The sequence below is a fragment of the Balaenoptera acutorostrata genome, chromosome 18, assembly GCF_949987535.1.
Source record: "Balaenoptera acutorostrata chromosome 18, mBalAcu1.1, whole genome shotgun sequence".
Lineage (NCBI taxonomy): Eukaryota > Metazoa > Chordata > Mammalia > Artiodactyla > Balaenopteridae > Balaenoptera > Balaenoptera acutorostrata.
In genome coordinates this window covers 56,912,835-56,932,237 of record NC_080081.1, presented here as the reverse complement: position 1 = coordinate 56,932,237, position 19,403 = coordinate 56,912,835, and the positions used below count along the sequence as shown (strand labels likewise).

At 39.7% G+C, this 19,403-nt stretch overlaps 2 long non-coding RNA genes and 1 other non-coding gene across 4 annotated transcripts in view; 1 reads left to right on the top strand and 2 right to left on the bottom strand.

Moving 5' to 3' along the window:
* The window catches only part of LOC130705618 (uncharacterized), an 89,271-nt gene extending 83,184 nt beyond the window's left edge, over nucleotides 1-6,087 (bottom strand). Inside the window, exon 1 of one of the 2 annotated variants that reach the window (XR_009005938.1) lies at nucleotides 5,951-6,087. This is a non-coding gene — a long non-coding RNA (uncharacterized LOC130705618). Of the gene's footprint in view, nucleotides 1-5,921 lie in introns of both variants that reach the window. The other variant, XR_009005939.1, reaches the window with a different exon arrangement.
* A 2-nt stretch (nucleotides 6,088-6,089) lies between these two features.
* The window catches only part of LOC130705617 (uncharacterized), a 53,372-nt gene continuing 40,058 nt past the window's right edge, over nucleotides 6,090-19,403 (top strand). Inside the window, exon 1 of the long non-coding RNA XR_009005937.1 lies at nucleotides 6,090-6,416. This is a non-coding gene — a long non-coding RNA (uncharacterized LOC130705617). The remainder of the gene's footprint in view (nucleotides 6,417-19,403) is intronic.
* Nucleotides 13,115-13,220, bottom strand: LOC114238477 (U6 spliceosomal RNA). The gene has a single exon (XR_003623829.2). It is a non-coding gene; the product is annotated as a U6 spliceosomal RNA (small nuclear RNA).

Sequence of the window (19,403 nt, the reverse complement as noted above, 5' to 3'; positions counted from 1 at the left end):
ACTGCTTGTAAGTGTGTGAATGTCACAGGCATTTTACTGCTGTGGCATGCAGCCATTTCAGTCCTACACCTGCCAGCCTGGCTACCTCACAGTCCACGGTCATGTTCTGGTTTTTGTGTCTACGCTTGGCATTCCTCACTTGCTGCTATTTTCCAGTGTGTAACCAGGAGTCAATATAGGGGAAAGACATGCTTTCTTACTTTGGGGACTCTTAGGAAAGTTGGTGTCAATTTCTCTTCTACTGCCTGCCATATCCTGCATTCCCAAAGATTTTGTTCAGGTGTCTGGTCTCATAAAAAAAATCATTGTGCAGGTATGGAAAGTTGTGACTTTATGGCCAAAATTATCTCAACTACATATGGGATGGTAAACATCTTCCTTGAACAATTCTCTATGTAGGCAGAAGTAACCAGAAAAGAAGCAAGAGTTGCTGTGTAAGGGAGTCTACCATTTTGCTTTTCATATTTAATCTGCTCTTGATTGGAATACAGTTTGACTTTTGGGTAACGCTGGATAGGAATCCCAAAGTTCCAATCACCTTTTCTATGCTTTTAAAGTACATTTTCTGAAAAAGAGAATACAAATGAGACAAACTGTTACAAAAGTAGTAAGTTTTTGTTACAGACACTTTAGACATACAGATGAGTAATAAAAAGGAAAAAAATTGGTGATTGTTTTTTTTCAGATTCTATTTGTTGATCTTCATACCTTAGTATTTTGGTATGCATCCTTCCAGATATTTTTATCTGTATGTGTATCAAAATCCGTGCAATAAAATCCTTACAGATACTTGTCTAATGATTGGATGAGGACAAATACCTTGAATTAGAACTGGTGGTTTTAAGGGAATCCACATTTATAGGGGTTTTAATATATGTAGTTAAATTACTTTCCCAAAAGTTGACATCAGTATTTACTGCCACCAGAAGTATGCTCTATACCCTCCCTCATCCCATTACTATTTTTTAAAAATCTTCGCTTATAGATGTAGAGAATGGACTTGAGGACACGGGGAGGGGGAAGGGTAAGCTGGGACGAAGTGAGGGAGTGGCATGGACATATATACACTACCAGATGTAAAATAGAAAGCTAGTGAGAAACAGCCACATAGCACAGGGAGATCAGCTAAGTGCTTTGTGACCACCTAGAGGGGTGGGATAGGGAGGGTGGGAGGGAGACGCAAGAGGGAGGAGATACATATACATATGTTTATGTATAGCTGATTCACTTTGTTATAAAGCAGAAACTAACACACCATTGTAAAGCAATTATACTCCAATAAAGATGTAAAAAAAAAAAATCTTCCCTTATATGTTGAGTGAAAAATGTCATTTGGAGAGCTTAATCCCTCTTTTCTTTTTCCTTAGGTCTACTGGTCATTTTTTATCTTCTTTTGTGTGCGTGCATGCGTGTGTGTGTGTGTGTGTGTGTGTGTGTGTGTGTGTGTGTATAGCTGATTTGTAAAAGATTTCTCTGTTGAGATATTACGTTGTAAATATTCTAATTTTTATAAATCTTTTAATTTAGTATTGGGTTTTAAATATTTGTGTATGGGGATGTATCAGTCTTTTTCCTTTGTGGTTTCTTCTTGGTGTTATGTTGATAAATTTTAAAATGTGCAGCAAGGCAGCAACCCACCCAAAGAGAAAATGAAGGACTTCTCCTGGGTGTAGTTATGGGTGATATGGGGCAGAAGATCTTACTCCGTTCATAGCATAGACCTGAGCTCACAGGTTTGTTTTATGTATTTTTACACTGGAGAAGTATTTCCTGTGGTCCCTAAACACTTTGTTTAGGTTGAAAAAAATTAGATTCCTTCCATAGATTGAGCTTGTTAAACATTATAAAAATTCTCTAAGCTGATTTTTAACTTGAAGATTTGTTTGTCTTTTAGAAAGTATCTTTAGGAAATTACATTATAGTTATATTAAACGTAGAAATACTTCCCTCCAAAATAAAGCACTTGGCATATATAAAAAAACTTCAAGTTAAAATTCAAAGTTTTGATAACTCTAGCTAAAAATTTGTAATTGATTTTAGGAAACATAAATCATAGAGACAGTGCCTGCAGGCTGAATTTTAACTTCCAGAGTATGAAACAGATGGGCTGCGATTAGCTGGACCTTCTCCTATGAAGGGGCGTGTTTGGAGCTGTGGCTGCCAGAGGAGGTAACAGACATTGTGTTAGAACTATTAATAGGTAGAAGAAAATAGTAAGAAGGCTGTGGGCTTTTTGTTTTCAATTCTATGAACCAATGTACCTAGTAGGCAGCTCTGGGCCAGTGTCCATGAAATAAGATTGGAGTGATGAATAATATACTTACATGAGGAAGAAAAAATATGCCTTTCAAGTTACTGTGAGGATTACAGAGAGAATTAATACACGTTAGGAATTTCAGGTAGAGGCTCTGTGTTGCGCCCCTTTTCTTTTTGAATAGTCCATTGTTCAACAGTGGCATTTAAAAAGGATCACAGAAAGAGGATTTTTTTTCTCTCACAGAATCATATGCTCAAAACTGAGGGTTTTTAAAGCATATAAAGGCAAATGGCAGAAAAATTTTATTACGTTTATTACATGTTATTGCGCCATCTGCTGGGGCAGAGGATACAGGGAGACCTGCGCTGTAACACGCACTTCCCCTAGTAAGCTGATTATTACAATCCCTTTGCCCTACCACTCAGAGCTTCATACCCATGCTCCAGCCTCCCTTACTTCCCCGAAGAGCACTGCTACAGCTGAGCTGGAGGAATTGTTCACTCAGTCATCAGAGGGTAGACATCTCATTCTCCACAAAATGTTACGTGAGTGACCAACCCTGGACTATGAACTGGTTAGAAATTTTAATTTTTATATTTTAGAAACCAGAATTGTGCCAAAATGGAGCAGAAAATGTGCTTTAGTAATGAGACAGCAGAAACAGATGAGAGAGAAATATTTGAAATTGGACATTGTGAATTAGGAAAAATCAGAAATCAAAATTTAAATACAGTACTTACAGTCTTTTTTTTTAAAGATTATTTTTTTTTTGATGTGGACCATTTTTAAAGTCTTGTTACAATACTGCTTCTGTTTTATGTCTTGGTTTTTTGGCCGCGAGGCATGTGGGATCTTAGCTCCCCGACCAGGGATCGAACCTGCAACCCCTGCACTGGAAGGCGAAGTCTTAACCACTGGACCGCCAGGGAAGTCCCTCTAGTCTGTTCTGAATATGGCACCACGGAGACACAAAGATAAATGGTACCGTTCCTGTCCTGAGGGAATGGAGTGGTCAGGATAGACAAGGTTATGCGACCGTAGTAAATCCCCATATCTCAGTGGATCGGTAGTATTTGTTTCTTGATTATGCTGCACTTCAAGTACAGGTGAGCAAGAGGCTCTGCTCACCTTTGTCCCTCAAGGGCCCAAGCTGATGAAGCCTCCATTTCCCTGTGTGCTTCCCCTACAGCAAGGGGAAGAGATAGCAGCAGTATCTTGTATTGGGTAATTAAATGCTTTCCCAGGAAATGGTGCACGCCATTATTATTCATATTTTATTGGCCAGAACAAATCACATGGCTATCCCCAACTTTAAAGGGAGTGGGAAATACAATTCTACAATGTTCCCAGAAGGAAGAAGAGAACAGGAACATTTGTAAATAGTTCTAATGACTACCCCCAAAAATGCACTGTAAGGTTGAAGAAGAAACACCCATGAAAACTTAAGACATGCATATAAATGCAAAACAACAGTAGAAACCCAGTCCAGTTAAAAATTTATTAAGGGGCTACTATATGCCAGGTACTGTGCTAGGCATGAAGACCACAAAGATGTCCAAACCAGCCATGAAAAAACTCTGAGTTAGGGACACAGACACACACAGAGAGCTTAGGAAAAAAATGAGATAGGAACTATGTAAAGCAATGAGGCAAGAAGTGTAAGACATGATGGAAGTTGGAGGGCTTTGTGTACCATATCAAGTAGCTTGGGCTTTTGAAGGGTTATGAGCAGAGAACGGACCTGATTAGATTTTTGTTTTAAATAAATCATGAGAGTTCTCATGGAAGGCAGATTTCAGGGAGGCGAGACCAGAGGCAGAGCAACTAGTTAGAGGTGACTGCTTCAGTCCAAATGACCCATGATGAGAGTCCTAAGCTAGAGCACTGAGTAGAGATGGGGAGAACAGAATAGGCATGTGGAATTCTTAGGATATAAAAAACCAGGACTTTGTTAGTGACTGAATATAGATGGAGAGTGACAAGTGAGAGATGAGTTTCATATTTCTAGCCTGGGTCTCTAGTTAAGGGGAGAGAGACCAAGATGGCAGAGTAAGAGGACATGGAGCTCACCTCCCACCCATGAACATATTTCTAGCCTGGGTGAATGTGTTGATGGTGATGTGACCACAAAGACAAAATCTGTGGTATTTCAGAGGACAGGGAGCCCTGATGTGATCAATCAAGAGTTTTAAAGACTATAGATTTAAACCTGGTGAGCTCAGGGACTTTGTCTTGTTCAATGCTGTATTCCCAGTGCCTTGAATGGTGCCTAGCACATAATAGGGATTCAGTGAATATTTGGTAAGTGAATAGGTTTGATGGAGGAGTTAAGATTTTCAGAGATTGAGAGAAATAAGTATGATGGTGGTTGGTGGAGGATTGGGTGCAGGGACATTTAGGGCAAGTAAACCACAGCAAGGCAGTGGTTGTGGTTAAGTGTGTGGGAGGGGAGGACAGGAGGGAGAGCAGGAGAAGGAGGAGTGGGGGAAGGAGGGCGAGAGAGAGAGAGAAAAAGAGAGAGGGGAAAGCTATGTTAGGGGACTAATACAGTTGCTGCTCAGTGTCAAAGGAAGTGGGAAGATCAGAATTAGGAGAGGAGAAACACTCTGAAAGAGCTTCTCTTGATGCTTTGGGATTTCTCATAGCTAACTGACCAACCCCAGGTGTGGCAGCCAAGGTTGGAAAGATTCTTGGGACGAGGCTACCAGACGAAGCTAGTCAGTTCAGCCCCTGTCACTGGCAGCTGCTGGCACAAACCAGTGCTGGCTTTGCCTATTTGTAATTCAAAAAGGATGCGGTGATGCCTGTCCTTCAATGCCTACAGATCATTAGCAATGCCCTGAGCCATAGCACCTGGGAAAAAGAAAGGAGAACCACTCAGGAGACGTGAGAGTCTAGCTCTGTCAGCCACTAATGTTGAAACCCTGGACTACTCTCTTACCTCCATGTCTACTTCACAGGATAGTTTTTGGACAACCTGGATGGGCTAAGTGCTCTTAAAAGGTAAATAAGTGTACAAGGTAAGGGAATGGCAAATGCTAAATTAGTATTAAATAGAAAGAGGCTCTCTCAACCCTTGCACTTCAATATTAAAAGTGTTCGCTCTTCTTCCTCCCTACTTTATCACCATCCCACAGAACACCTCTGACTACAGAACACCGTCGACTCTTGCAGGACTCAACCGTCTTTTTTCCCCTCTCATCCATGCATAACTTACTGCCAAGGCTTATCAGTTCGACTTCCACAATATCTCTAGCAATTGTCCCCTTTCATTCAATTTACTGCCATCCACTTGACTTGGTCCCTCGGTATGTTTCAAAGAGACCACTGTCAGAAAGAACTACCTGATCCTCCGGCCTCCCGCACCTCACTTCCATGGTATTATGGAAGCGACGGGAATCTTGTTAGGAAGCGACTGTGGCATTTTAGGATCTCTGCTAGCCCAGCAGAGGCTGTAAGTGCGCGGACGTCTCCGGTTCTGAATGGATTACAGTGCAGGGCTCTGAGCAACGTGCGCATTCGTCGACTTATCCAACTCACCTAACCAGGGAGACCTTTTGACAGTCTCCCCCCCCCGCCCCGCCCCGCCCCCCGGCACGCAGTGAGGACGACCGCGACGAGGCGGCAGCCAGCCCCACGAGGGGGACAGCCGTGCCTCCCTTACCGTCTCAGCTCCCCGAGAGAGCAGCTCACCGTAAGCACCGCCGCAGTGGGGACCCGAGGGGCTCACAGGGAACAGGAGACGACGCCACCGCTCGGTCTCCGGCACCTGAACGCCGACCTGGAGCGCTCCAGGGGCACCGCCAAGGGCCCGGCGGGACGCACTCCGGCACCGACGGACGCACGCCGCCGCCGCGGCCCCAGCCAAATCCCACCGCGGGGAGCGCTTCTCGCGAGACGCGCTGAGGCGGCGAAGCGAGAGTGGCGGAGGACGCCGGCCCGCCCAGGCCCTGAGGCTGGGGTCGGGAGACCGGGGGTCGGGCCGGACGCCGCACCCCTGCCTTCCGACACCACCGACCGGCGCGGAGGAGAGGCGAGGGGCCCCGGGCAGAACGAGAAGGGCGGCCCAGTTCGCCATGAACGTCCGTCCATCGTCTGGCGAGGCCTAGGCCCGGCCCCAGCGAGCCGGACGTCACCACATCCATCGATCGACCTCAAAGTAAACTTTTAAAACTACTTTTTTTTAATAGTGAAAAGTAAATATTAAAAAGGAATCAGAATAGTTATCCACCCCCTTTAATGAGTTTCTTAAAACACATGTATCTCAAATGCCATGCTACTTTATTTTTCTGAAGAATGTGTTTTTCTTTCCACAGCGATGTGGTCTTGCTGTGTTACATTTTTAAAGAAAATTACCTGAAATTTTCTTTGAAGTTGCATTTTGTGGCTAAGAAATTTGAAACGAACCCTCAATGGATCACTGTAGACCATATTATGTTGGAGAATGTACTCTCTCTAGTCTACTTAATGGGATCAGAACAAATTCTAAGTGGATGATATTCTCAATTCTAATGTATTTTCAAGGGTAGTTTTTGCCTCCATTCAGAATACCTTTCTTCAGAAAGTATTTTCGCAAGGCAAAGCTTGTCAAATTAGTTTTCTCTATTTTGCCAAGTTTATATTTTGCAAAATTTAGTTCTCAATTTTCCCCTAGTTTGGTACAGGAAAGATAGGAGCTGTATTTGAAAAAAAAAAAAAAGAAAACTTCTTTCTACAATGTGAGATATTACAAAGTGCAGTTATAGAATTTCAAAATTAAATCTTGCATATCATTTGAGCTGTCACCATTTTTTTTATTTTTGGAAACTTAAAAATATTTATTAATTCATTTATGATAACAAAAATCAACCTATTACATGTCAGCGTAAATCACGTTTTTAACAGAAAATATCTATATTTTTCAAAACAAGAGAAAATATGTGAGAAGAGTGGCATTGTTTTACATTAAGTTCTTTTTACATAAATTTACATCACATTTTTTTAATTCAAACAAAGTCACAAAAATTATAATCATCCTCATCAGTTCACTCAGTCCCATGTAATTAATTTTTTTTCATCTTGATCTTTTGTTAGGACTTTTATGAATTCATCAGTTTTCCATTAGAGTTCTGAAAATCCTTATTCATTCAGTTCAGCAGTATAGTCAGTTACTAGAAACCTGTACTTGTCAGAGTCTTTTCCATGAATTCCTTGAAGATGAAACCCTTTTATAGGAACATTTTTGCAAAAGCATCAGAGTACACCCAGAACTGTCTGTAAATGACAAAAGACTTAAAAATGACCACGGTTAAAGATTTGATGAAAGTTCATAATAATGCAATTGACAAGGAAATTTAGTTATTTCTGAGATATACATTTTAAAGTAATAACTAGAATTATGACTTATAACATTATACCAGAACATAACAAGATTTTTAGAAATTTCATGTAATGTCTAAAACATTTATATTAACATATTTCCATACAAATAACCCAAAGAAAGTTTAGTATTAGTTTTTAAAAAAAATTTTTGAATTTTATTTGATTTATTTTTTTATATAGCAGGTTCTTATTAGTCATGAATTTTATACACATCAGTGTATACATGTCAATCCCAATCGCCCAATTCAGCACACCACCATCCCCACCCCACCGCGGCTTTACCCCCTTGGTGTACATACGTCTGTTCTCTACATCTGTGTCTCAACTTCTGCCCTGCAAACTGGTTCATCTGTACCATTTTTCTAGGTTCCACATACATGCTTTAATATACGATATTTGTTTTTCTCTTTCTGACTTACTTCACTCTGTATGACAGTCTCTAGATCCATCCACGTCTCAACAAATGACTCAATTTCGTTCCTTTTTATGGCTGAGTAATCTTCCATTGTATATATGTACCCACGACTTCTTTATCCATTCGTCTGCCGATGGGCATTTAGGTTGCTTCCATGACCTGGCTATTGTAAATAGTGCTGCAGTGAACATTGGGGTGTATGTGTCTTTTTGAATTATGGTTTTCTCTGGGTATATGCCCAGTAGTGGGATTGCTGGATCATATGGTCATTCTATTTTTACTTTTTTAAGGAACCTCCATACTGTTCTCCATAGTGGCTAGATCAATTTACATTCTCACCAACAGTGCAAGAGGGTTCCCTTTTCTCCACACCCTCTCCAGCATCTGTTGTTTGTAGATTTTCTGATAATGCCCATTCTAACTGGTGTGAGGTGATACCTCATTGTAGTTTTTTTTTTTTTTTTTCCTCATTGTAGTTTTGATTTGCATTTCTCTAACAATTAGTGATGTTGAGCAGCTTTTCATGTGTTTCTTGGCCATCTTTATGTCTTCTTTGAAGAAATGTCTATTTGGGTCTTCTGCCCATTTTTGGATTGGGTTGTCTGTTTTTTTTTTTTTTTTTTTTTTTTAATATTGAGCTGCATGAGCTGTTTATATATATTGGAGAGTAATCATTTGTCTGTTGATTCGTTTGCAAATATTTTCTCCCTATCTGAGGGTTGTCTTTTCATCTTGTTTATGGTTTCCTTTGCTTTGCAAAAGCTTTTAAGTTTCATTAGGTCCCATTTGTTTATTTTTGTTTTTATTTCCATTACTCTAGGAGTTGTGTCAAAAAAGATCTTGCTGTGATTTATGTCAAAGAGTGTTCTTCCTATGTTTTCCTCTAAGGGTTTTATAGTGTCCGGTCTTACATTTAGGTCTCTAATCCGTTTTGAGTTTATTTTTGTGTATGGTGTTAGGGAGTGTTCTAATTTCATTCTTTTACATGTAGCTGTCCAGTTTTCCCAGCACCACTTATTGAAGAGACTGTCTTTTCTCCATTGTATATCCTTGCATTCTTTGTCATAGATTAGTTGACCATAGGTGCGTGGGTTTATCTCTGGGCTTTCTATCTTGTTCCATTGATCTGTATTTCTGTTTTTGTGCCAGTACCATATTGTCTTGATTACTGCAGCTTTCTGGTATAGTCTGAAGTCAGGGAGCCTGATTCCTCCAGCTCCGTTTTTTTCCCTCAGGACTGCTTTGGCTATTCAGGGTCTTTTGTGTCTTCATACAAATTTTAAGATATTTTGTTCTAGTTCTGTAAAAAATGCCATTGGTAATTTGATAGGGATTGCATTGAATCTGTAGATTGCTTTGGGTAGTATAGTCATTTTCACAATATTGATTCTTCCAATCCAAGAACATGGTATATCTCTCCATCCGTTGGTATCATCTTGAATTTCTTTCATCAGTGTCTTATAGATTTCTGCATACAGGTCTTTTGTCTCCCTAGGTAGGTTTATTCCTAGGTATTTTATTCTTTTTGTTGCAATGGTAAATGGGAGTGTTACCTTAATTTCTCTTTCAGATTTTTCATCATTAGTGTATAGGAATGCAAAAGATTTCTGTGCATTAATTTTGTATCCTGCAACTTTACCAAATTCATTGATTAGCTGTAGTAGTTTTCTGGTGGCATCTTTAGGATTCTCTATGTATAGTATCATGTCATCTGCAAACAGTGACAGTTTTACTTCTTCTTTTCCAATTTCTATTCCTTTTATTTCTTTTTCTTCTCTGATTGCCGTGGCTAGGACTTCCAAAACTATGTTGAATAATAGTGGTCAGAGTGGACATCCTGTCTTGTTCCTGATCTTAGAGGAAATGCTTTCAGTTTTTCACCATTGAGAATGATGTTTGCTGTGGGTTTGTCGTATATGGCCTTTATTATGTTGAGGTAGGTTCCCTCTATGCCCACTTTCTGGAGAGTTTTTATCATCGATGGATGTTGAATTTTGTCAAAAGCTTTTCCTGCATCTATTGGGATGATCATATGGTTTTTATTCTTCAATTTGTTAATATGGTGTAACACATTGATTGATTTGCGTATATTGAAGAATCCTTGCATCCCTGGGATAAATCCCACTTGATCATGGTGTATGATCCTTTTAATGTGTTGTTGGATTCTGTTTGCTAGTATTTTGTTGAGGATTTTTGCATCTATATTCATCAGCGATATTGGTCTGTAATTTTCTTTTTTTGTAGTATCTTTGTCTGGTTTTGGTATCAGGGTGATGGTGGCCTCATAGAATGAGTTTGGGAGTGTTCCTTCCTCTGCAGTTTTTTGGAAGAGTTTGAGAAAGATGGGTGTTAGCTCTTCTCTAAATGTTTGATAGAATTCACCTGTGAAGCCATCTGGTACTGGACTTTGGTTTGTTGGAAGATATTTAATCACAGTTTAAATTTCATTACATGTGATTGGTCTGTTCATATTTTCTATTTCTTCCTGGTTCAGTCTTGGAAGGTTATACCTTTGTAAGAATTTGTCCATTTCTTCCAGGTTGTCCATTTTGTTGTCATAGAGTTGCTTGTAGTAGTCTGTTAGGATGCTTTGTATTTCTGCGGTGTCTGTTTTAACTTCTCCTTTTTCATTTCTGATTTTATTGATTTGAGTCCTCTCCCTCTTTTTCTTGATGAGTCTGGCTAATGGTTTATCAATTTTGTTTATCTTCTCAAAGAACCAACTATTAGTTTTATTGATCTTTGCTATTGTTTTCTTTGTTTCTATTTCATTTATTTCTGCTTTGATCTTTATGATTTCTTTCCTTCTACTAACTTGGGTTTTGTATGTTCTTCTTTCTCTAGTTCCTTTAGGTGTAAGGTTAGATTGTTTATTTGAGATTTTTCTTGTTTCTTGAGGTAGGCTTGTATAGCTATAAACTTCGCTCTTAGAACTGCTTTTGCTGCATTCCATAGGTTTTGGATCATTGTGTTTTCATTGTCATTTGTCTCTAGGTATTTTTTGATTTCCTCTTTGATTTCTTCAGTGATTTCTTGGTTCTTTAGTAACGTATTGTTTAGCCTCCATGTGTTTGTGTTTTTTATGTTTTTTTCCCTGTAATTCATTTCTAACCTCATAGCGTTGTGGTCAGAAAAGATGCTTGATATGTTTTCAGTTTTCTTAAATTTACTGAGGCTTGATTTGTGACCCAAGATGTGATCTATCCCAGAGAATGTTCCGTGCGCACTTGAGAAGAAAGTGTAATGTGCTGTTTTTGGATGGAATGTCCTATAAATATCAATTAAATCTATCTGGTCTCTTGTGTCATTTAAAGTTTCTGTTTCCTTATTTATTTTCATTTTGGATGATCTGTCCATTGGTGTAAGTGAGGTGTTCACGTCCCCCACTATTATTGTGTTACTGTCGATTTCCTCTTTTATAGCTCTTAGCAGTTGCCTTATGTACTGAGGTGCTCCTATGTTGGGTGCATATATATTTATAATTGTTATATCTTCTTCTTGGATTGATCCCTTGATCATTATGTAGTGTCCTTCCTCGTCTCTTGTAACATTCTTTATTTTAACGTCTATTTTATCTTATATGAGTATTGCTTTCTTTTGATTTCCATTTGCATGGAATATCTTTTTCCATCCCCTCACTTTCAGTTTGTATGTGTCCCTAGGTCTGAAGTGGGTCTCTTGTAGACAACATATATATGGATCTTGTTTTTGTATCCGTTCAGTGAGCCTGTGTCTTTTGGTTGGAGCATTTAATCCATTCACGTTTAAGGTAATTATTGATATGTATGTTCCTGTGACCATTTTCTTAATCGTTTTGGGTTTGTTTTTGTAGGTCCTTTTCTTCCCTTGTGTTTCCCACTTAGAGAAGTTCCTTTAGCATTTGTTTTAGAGCTGGTTTGGTGGTGCTCAATTCTCTTAGCTGTTGCTTGTCTGTGGAGCTTTTGATTTCTCCATCGGATCTGAATGAGATCGTTGCCGGGTAGAGTAATCTTGGTTGTAGATTCTTCCCTTTCATCACTTAAAGTATATCATGCCACTCCTTTCTGGCTTGTAGAGTTTCTGCTGAAAAATCAGCTGTTAACCTTATGGGAGTTCCCTTGTATATTATGTGTCGTTTTTCCCTTGCTGCTTTCAATAATTTTTCTTTGTCTTTAATTTTTGCCAATTTGATTACTATGTGTCGGCGTGTTTCTCCTTGAGTTTATCCTGTATGGGACTCTCTGCGCTTCCTGGAATTGGGTGGCTATTTCCTTTCCCATGTTAGGGAAGTTTTCTACTATAATCTCTTTAAATATTTTCTCGGGTGCTTCCTCTCTCTCTTCTCCTTCTGGGACCCCTATAATGCGAATGTTGTCACATTTAATGTTGTCCCAGAGGTCTCTTAGGCTGTCTTCATTTCTTTTCATTCTTTTTTCTTTATTCTGTTCTGCAGCAGTGAATTCCACCATTCTGTCTTCCAGGTCACTTATCCGTTCTTCTGCCTCAGTTATTCTGCTATTGATTCCTTCTAGTGTAGTTTTCATTTCAGTTATTGTAGTGTTCATCTGTTTGTTTGTTCTTTATTTCTTCTAGGTGTTTTTTATTTAATTCTTCTATGTCTTTGTTAAACATTGCTTGCATCTTCTCAATCTTTGCCTCCATTCTTTTCCCGAGGTCCTGGATCATCTTCACTATCATTATTCTGAATTCTTTTTCTGGAAGGTTGCTCATCTCCACTTCATGTAGTTGTTTTTCTGGGGTTTTATCTTGTTCCTTCATGTGGTACATAACCCTCTGCCTTTTCATCCTGTCTATCTTTCTGTGAATGTTGAGTTGAGCCTCTGATTTAAGGAAGGTCGGTCTGGCTGGTTGCTGTGAGGAAGATGAGAGAAGAGGAAGAGTGGAAGCAGGATGTCATGGAGGAAATGCAGAAGGTGGTGGCTTGGGGTGGGTGGATCTGTTAGTGTTTGAGGGTCACCTGCGAAGGAAGTGGGGGCTGCTGTGGCTCACTGTGGGGTCAGGGACACTGGCGGTGGCGGCTCTGGCAACTGCTCATTGTCATGGGCCCTCTAGGATGCTGCCATCTTCTCGCCAAGGCCTGGAAAAACATGGAACACTTCACACATTTGCGCATCATCCTTGCACAGGGGCATGCTAATCTTCTTTGTGTCATTCCAATTTTAGTATATGTGCTGCTGAAGCAAGCACTGTAATATATTTTGAAGTCAGGAAGTGTGAGACCTCCAGCTTTGTGCTTCTTTCTTAAGATTGTTATGGAATAAGTAATTTTTTTAAAGTTTAAAGCAGTATATGTTTAGTTTTTGTTTTCAACTTGTCTCTTCTTTTTCCTAGTGCCACCTCTTTGATTTTAGTTTCCATTCTTATTTTATAATCTCTTTCAGATTTTGTCAACTACTCTACAATGTGTGGTATTAAATCTATTAATGCTTGTGTCTGCTCTTCACCTTCAAATGGTTTTATTTCTTGTGTGGTTTGTAATTTGTTATTGTGAACGCTTGTTAAACTGGGGTTGTTGTCCCCATGTAAGTGAAGCACTCCTTTGTGGCTCAATTTTGCATTCACTTTTGCTTGGGCTTCAGCAGTAGTAGAGAAATTTTTATAATATCCTCTTGGCTTGAGTTTATTACACTCCCTGGGCATTGTAACTTCTGATGCTCTTTCTCGTGTGAGATTTCAATTTCAAGAAAGATTCTGTTTGTTTTCCATTTAAATTCCCAGCAATTTGTAAGCTTCCTTTTCTCTTTCCTGAGCTGATGGGTAGAGCTCTTCTAGTCCTCTTTATCCAGACAGGGAAATCCTTTCAGGAACTTTGCTCTGTGCAGGATTCTCTTCCTACCTCACACTGCCCCTGGGCCATATTTCCTTTTCCTACCTTCAAGGTAGAACACACCCCTCCTATGCCCCCACTCCCACCCCCACCTGACTCTGTTCCCAGCCCTAGCATCAGGGCTGATATCCATATCTATGCCACCTTGGGCTTCTCTCTCAACAGTTGTTAGAATTACCACTCAGGGTTTGAGTTCTTTTTTCATCTTGGTTTCTTAAGGCTTTTCTCTTCCTTGCTCTCCTCTTCCTTCCTTCTCTTCTTTCCTTCCTTCTTCTGAGTTGATTATGTATTCTCTATTATTGCTCTGTGCTTTTACACAGCATTTCTGTGTGTTTTCAGTTGGATCTGTAGTATCTGTGTGTGGAAGTGATGGTAATGAAAGGAAGCAACTGAATTCAGCTCATGTTGTCTGAGGATCTTGAGTGATCTTCTAAAAATAAAATATATCTTGTCATCCCCAGGTTAAAGCCTGCTGATGACTTGCTATTGCACTTGGATAGATAAACTCTAAAGTCCTTATTTTGGCTTAAAGTGTCCCATATGAGTTGACTCCTATCTCCCTTTGCAACCAGAGGTTATGGTACTTCCCCCCTCATTTAAAGCAGCCTTCTTTCTTTCCTTAGAGTTGTTGCTTCTGCCTGGAATGGACATCTCCATCCAGATGTCAGATGACAGAATTTTCACCTTCCTAAAGAGGCTTTCCCTGGGACTTCCCTGGTGGTCCAGTGGTTAAGAATCCGCCCTCCAATGCACGGGACCCGGGTTCAATCCCTGGTTGGGGAACTAAGATCCCACATGCCACGGGGCACCTAAGCCTGTGCGCCACAACTACTGAGCCTGTGAGCCACAACTAGAGAGCCCGTGCACCACAACTACAGAGCCCACACACTCTGGAGCCCATGCACCACAACTACAGAGTGCTACAGAGCTCTGGAGCCTGCACGCTACAACTAGAGAGAAGCCTGTGCACTGCAACAAAGAGCCCGTGTGCTGCGATGAAGATCCCGTGTGCCACAACTAAGACCCGATGCAGCCAAAAATAAATAAATAAATAATTTTTAAAAAGGCTTTCCCTGACTACCCTACCAAAAGTATGACCCCGCTCCTTCCTCTAATATCACCCCCATTCATAGTCTTCATGACACTTATCACTATGTTAATTAATATTAATTTAAGTTTTTACTTGTTCATTATTCATTTTGGAGGCCAGTTGGACAGCGGTTGCTGATGGAGAAGCAAAGAAATAATCAAGGATGAATCCTAGATCTGGGGCTTGAGCAAGTGAGCAGATGCCTGTGAGAGAAATAGGTATGGGATGGAATCAAGAGTTGTTTTTAAAAGGCTCATGTTTGAGATTTCTATTCTTCATCCTAATGGATACATCAAGTGGGAAGTTGCATATTAAAGTCTGGAAGTCAAGCGAAAATCAGGGATGGACATAAAAGCTTGGGCATCATCAGCATACAGATAATATTTAAAATCATATGACAGTAGTACCCAGGGAAAGAGTGAAGAGTCATTAGAAAAGAGAAGGTAATACATCTTTTAAAGCAATCACCAATATGGCATAGTCAGAGCTGCAAGGTAATTCCATTGAACAAATATGCAAAAAACAAGGGAGGGCCTTTTGATGAAGAAATTAAGCAGCATGTTCCAAACTTTATTTAATTAACTTACCTCTTACTCTTGTCAGTGGGAAGTTTGGTGCATGGAAACTCCAGTGATGGTCAGTGTAGATTTCCAAAGGAGGAGAAATAAACTTTCTTGACTCTGTCTCCAGCAGAACTTGAGCAAATGTACACAAGGATTTCATGAATATTGATTCGTTCCTTCTTTTCCATAGGAATCGGTGTGGGGTATTCTGACAGAGATGACACATGGGTTTTGTCCAACACGAACAGTTATGTTAGAAATCTCTGGGAAGCTTTGTCTTGGCAGTATCCCTGAAGGCTAGAGAATGGACCAGAAGAGAATTTTCTTCTCTCCTTATTTTGGGGAGACTAAATTATACAGTTAAGCAAGTTATTTGGACTTAAGAGGAGCAGAGTAGTACTAAATTTCTTCAGACAATTTAGTTCAAGGTGGGAATTATGCTCTGTTGTTTTGAGATATGTGATAAGGTTGAAAAATTGTCCACTGTGGTCCTGGTAATAGAATGAACAGGCTCTCTGTCTGCTCTGAATTCCTTGAGCTACAGATCAAATCTTGCTTTTAAATCTAACTTACTTACTACTTTCATTGTCTTCTAGACTTATTTAGGCTATAAAAGGTTTGCCTAGAGGTATGGATTGTTTATGCATATGGTGTGGCTGCAACTTGCAGTATATCCATGCCTTTGCTTTATGATTTCAGTCAAAACAAAATTAAAGAATCATAATCACCTGTGTTCAGGAAGTAATGAGGAATATTTTAAAGTTCATGTTTTCATAGATCTTTTGTCAAGAATAGGACTGAAGTTCCAAATGAGATGCATTTTCTATAATGCATGTGGTGGCCCGTCCTGAAATAGCTATTGTTTTTGTCATTCTGATTTGTTGGGCAGACAGTTGAATATTAAACAATAAAAAATAAGTTTTTGTACATGACATTTCATTTTTGGATAACCAGCAACCAAAATTCCCAGGCATTGGGGTTAGTATATTCATCTCCACAGGTGTCCAGAAATGAAATGAAATGTCACCTAAAGCAGTAGACACACTTCATTGCTATTACACCTCAAATTTCCTCCAGTAAAATATTTTATTAAAATTAAATGAAAAACCAAAAGCTGCACAATGGTTGTTCCAGCAGCTTTAATGGGTTTTAGGATGGAGCACACTCCCTACAATTCTACAGTGGATATTTTATTATGCCCAAGACAGTTACTCTGAGAATATTATACTATTCTTTCCTCATCTTTTTGGCTGTGTGTTGAATCAACTAAATTGCAACTTATAAATTTCTGCTTAAAATCTCTGAGAAAATAGCTTTTGTTTCTATTTATAGGTGCAGTATATACTTCCTGAAAATGTTTTCCCTCTCTCCTAATCATTCTCCTTTCTCATCATGTAGTTGTTCATTTAGCATATATTTATTTATGTGCTGTGTTACTGTGTTCATTCTTAGGGGTAATCAAAGTTCCTAGGCCCTTATGGAGCTTATAATTTAGCCAAGTAGTCACATGACAACAAAACAACAGCGACAGAAACAGCTTCTTATACTTATTAAATGTTTACTATTTGCCAGATATTATTCTAGGTGAGGTCATGTATTAAATCACATAATCATTACTCTAAGATGTGGGAAAGTGCTATGAGATAGGTTCCATTATTATCCCCATTTTATGGAAAAGGAAACACAGCTGCAGGGAAGTTTTAAGTAACTTACCCAAGGTCACGTGGCTAGAAGTGGCACTAAAGATACAAGGTAATGAGATATAGGATGTTAAGGATATTGTGAAGATCTGATATAGAGGCTCCTGACCTGGTGTCTTAGTCTGCTCAGGCTGCCATAACAAAATACCATAGGTTGGGTGTGGGTGTGAAACACAGAGATTTATTTTCTCACAGTTCTGGAAGCTGGAAAGTCCAAGATCAAGCTTTGGCAGGGTTCAGTTTCTGATAAGGGCTTTCTTCTCTGGCTTGTAGGTGGCTGCCTTCTTCTTGTGTCCTCACATAGGAGAAAGAGAGCAAGCTTTCCAATATTCTTCTTTTAAGGCCACTAATCCCATCCTGAGGGCCCCCTCCTCATAACCTCATCTAAACCTAATTACTTCCCAAAGGCTCCAGCTCCAGATACTATCACATTGGAGGTTAGGGCTTCAACACATGAATTTTGGGGGGACATAATTCAGCCATAGCGCCCAGTTTTAGAAGTTTTCCAGGTCAAGGATTACAGACCCCTCTCCAGATGAGAAATAATGTTTAACAGCTATGAATAAGACTATTTTAAAAATATCTATCTTTGCTAGATCCCAAAAGAATTATAATGGGTTACTATGTGGATTAGCTTTTTAAGGCCTTTAAGTCTTGGTTTTTTAATCTATAATTTGGGAGGAGAGTTGTATATTTATATATATACAGCATTTCTATATGTTAACAGTATATATTTCCATATATGAATATATATGTGAATGGTAAGGTGTGCATGTATGTGTGTGGGGCAGTCAGTGATCTTTTTTGGTATTTTCATGTGTGAAGCACTTTTTAAAAAATAAATTTATTTATTCATTTATTTACTTTTGGCTGTGTTGGGTCTTCGTTGCTACACGCAGGCTTTCTCTAGTTGTGGTGAGTGGGGGCTATGCTTTGTTGCGGTGTGCGGGCTTCTCATTGCGGTGGCTTCTCTTGTTGCAGAGCATGGGCTCTAGGCGTGTGGGCTTCAGTAGTTGTGGCATGTGGGCTCAGTAGTTGTGGCTTGTGGGCTCTATAGTGCAGGCTCAGTAGTTGTGGTGCACGGGCTTAGTTGCTCCACTGCATGTGGGATCATCCCAGACCAGGGCTCGAACCCATGTCCCCTGCATTGGCAGGCGGATTCCTAACCCCTGCGCCACCAGGGAAGTCCTCATATGTGCAGCACTTTTTAAAGTGCTTTTTAAAGCACTTGGTAAAGTAGATGTGTTTTATCTCACCTGATCATCACAAGTGAGGTGTTATTTTTATTGTCATTTTTACATGTGTAGAAATCGAAGCTAAGAGATCAGGTTTCTTTCCTTTTCAAGGTCTTGCATGCAGTTGGTACGTGGCCAAGCCAAGGTAAGGTACAAGCCACAGACTTCTGATTCTGGGTCAGCACTTTTCGTCTGCCCCATAGCTGCCTGGTGCTGGTGTACATTTTGCCTGACACCTGGGCTCTGAAAAAGATATTTATTCTCTCGTATTCTCAGCTGACATTTCATTTTGCTTCCTTGCCATCCATGACTACACCACAGTGTTCAGTGTTTCAGTACATTTTTGAAGTATTGATTTTCAGCTGGCCCCCATCTCAAAGACTCTACCACACACCCATTTCTATTTGCCTCACTTCAGCTCACCATTTATTGTTACTAAGAGTTCCTGGTTTACTCTCACTCAGTTTACATGCAGACTTGCAGAGTTTTACCGCAGCTCCAGTACTAGGAAAACAGCCGAGTTTCAGAAATGGGAGCAGGTTTTGCTGATTTTTAAGGTTAAAACAATCCTCTTTATACATGTAGAAATACATGCATTTGAATCGTGTCGTAAAATCTATACATTGGGTCATATCATAATACCTTTTTTTAAGTGAAATATTTTTTCTTTATTTGCCCTTACCTACTTTCCTGACCCATGTCAGCCTCCACCCCCAGCTAGTCCATGTGTATAATCTAGCATGTGCCCTTCCAAATAATTCTCAGTGCTCAGCTTGTAAAGTCACATGTAATGTCACATGTTTATATATGTGTGTGTTTTACAAAAACAGGTCATTGTTCTACAAAAATGGGTTCATATTATTCTTACGTGCGCTTTACATCATCTTGCTTTTTTCTTTCAACATGAGATCATGGAAAATGCTCCAGGTCAACTGTCAGAACTCTAGTTATTCTT